The sequence below is a fragment of the Macrobrachium nipponense genome, chromosome 36 (genome assembly GCF_015104395.2).
Source record: "Macrobrachium nipponense isolate FS-2020 chromosome 36, ASM1510439v2, whole genome shotgun sequence".
In the NCBI taxonomy this organism is placed as follows: domain Eukaryota; kingdom Metazoa; phylum Arthropoda; class Malacostraca; order Decapoda; family Palaemonidae; genus Macrobrachium; species Macrobrachium nipponense.
In genome coordinates, this window is record NC_087220.1 from 26,856,517 (window position 1) to 26,858,885 (window position 2,369).

Consider the following 2,369-nt stretch of genomic DNA (forward strand, 5'->3'; position numbering starts at 1 on the left):
TACTATTTCAGCACCAAATCCGATATTTTTCTCGAATTCTAGGCTTAGTTAAACTATGTCTTCTCACCTCTGCTATAAAGAATCATTCTGCATTGTATCGTTTGGCATTAACAGTTTGATGTTGGAAGACCCTTTGATAGTTTCACTTGAAGCTTCGTGAGTTATCGCCTTCCGAGCGCCCTACAGGTAATGTTCATTTGTTACTTAGCAATGTCTGGGGGCAGACCCTATTCAGCCGAATAAATATCGAATCAATCTTCACTCTGCCAATTTATCCAGTGTTTGTTTATACAATGGAAAACGAATATACATAAGAAATCCTGAGGGCTCTTTCACATTGCACTAAATGAGGTTGTGGGGGCCCTACCAGATGGAGGGTGGTCAGAGGAACGGCTTATTCAGCAATAAACAGGAAAACTGGGTGGAATAGGAATGCCATGAATAATTCTTAAAAATGAAATCATCACACAGCCGGTGGAGGAGGAGCCTCTTTACCGAAACTTTACTGTGACTTCATTCATTAGAAATATCACCAGAAAAAACATCTAAAAAAATTAATACCATTGCTCATGAGATAAAGTTGCCTCTGAAACTTTACTGAAATAACGTTCTGGAATTCCTTAGACGCTTTGAAGAGATGTGATGTTTCAATACTCAGAGAGATGTTCCGAAAAAAAAAAAAAGTCCCTAGTGAAAATTTCAAAAACTGAAGGCTTGCTTTAGCTGAGGCACATATCTCTTTCTTAAATTTACGAATTATTAAGGACTCTAGGTCTCCGAATATCTCACTACCTCAGCACAGAAACTAACAAGCTCGGTTGGCGCAAACAGCGTCATTTCCTAATTTACCTTTTCACCAATAACTATACTCTGTTTTTTTTTTCATCTGTCCATCCGGCTGTGGGGTTTTTGTATGGTAACACTGCGTCCGGCTTTAAATAATTACGCTACGTGGTAAGTTTTAGGTAAATAAAAGGATATCTGGGTGTACATTTGCAACTGAAAAGTGTTTTAATAATTTACTGTAATGCGAATTACACCATTATTATTCGAAATAGGTTATTGTTATTATTGTTGAATGTAAGCTCCCTTTTCGGGTGGCGAATGGAACAGCCAGACGCAGTTGGCGGGAAAATTGCTTCTCTCGCTGTTCACTACGGCAAGATGTCAACGTTATTACTTCATTATACGTAAGTATATCAGTATGTCTGTTAATTTTTATAAAGTGCGTTTCAGCCAGATACGATATGACGTAACTTGGTTTAGCATCTGTTTGATGGAATTTGCGTCTGGCTGTTCCATTCGCCACCCCGAAAAGGCAGCTTACATTCGGCAATAATAACAATATCCTATTTCGAATATTAACGGTGTAATTCGCATACAGTAAATTATTAAAACACTTTTCAGTTGCAAATGTACAACCAAATATCCTTTATTTACTAAAACTTACACATAGCGTAACTATTTCAAGCCCGGGAACGCAGTGTTACCATACAAAAACACACTGGCGGATGGACGATGAAAAAAAACAGAGTATAGGTAAACCGTACTTCAATGTTACATAGTCCTATATTTTTCATATTATATTAATAAGATGTTCATACATTTTTTTCTCTCTATCTTTGCCTTTTTCGTGAGTACTAATATTGTTTTAAACGAACTGACCATGGCTTGTTTTTATATACAGTTCAGATGAAAAATTATGTTAGTACCAATACTGCTGACAATAATTATATCTAGCTAATTTTACGCGATATTTCCTTCTTCTATCTCAATTCGTATATTTCTTGTTTGTTTTTTGCTTATGAATTCTTTTATCATTGGCAATCTTTTACCAAATAATCTCCATAAGTTAAATATCTTGGCTTTTCTAAATTATTTACTTTTTAATTCTGCGCCATTTTACCTTCATTCTCCTCCTTAATCTTAATACAATTTCTACTTCAAACTATCTTCAGTATAACTTTTTGTATACTTTTTCCCTACCTTCAATTTAAAGTGCATGCTGTATTTTTTTTTTTTTTATAAATCTTTCCTATAAAAAAATCATATTACGTCTCACTGAGAGATGATAGTCTTTCCAAAGCGATGCAGAACCGAAAGCTCAGCAAATTCTCGAGCAACAAAACATTCTCTTTTTTGCAGTGTCCTGCATTGACTACTGGTCGCCTCGGCGGATTTTCCACCGAAGTAAGACACTCGATACTGGTTGAAGATTCGAAAACTATTTACCTGGGGATTTACTCAAGGCCAAGATTTACTTTACGCTGAATTTGAGGTTGCGTCTGAAATGTTCTTAACCTTTTGGCTCTACATGCTTCTTACCAGACTTTGTAATTTTCTTATTGTATTTTATTTCAGTTAAGTTT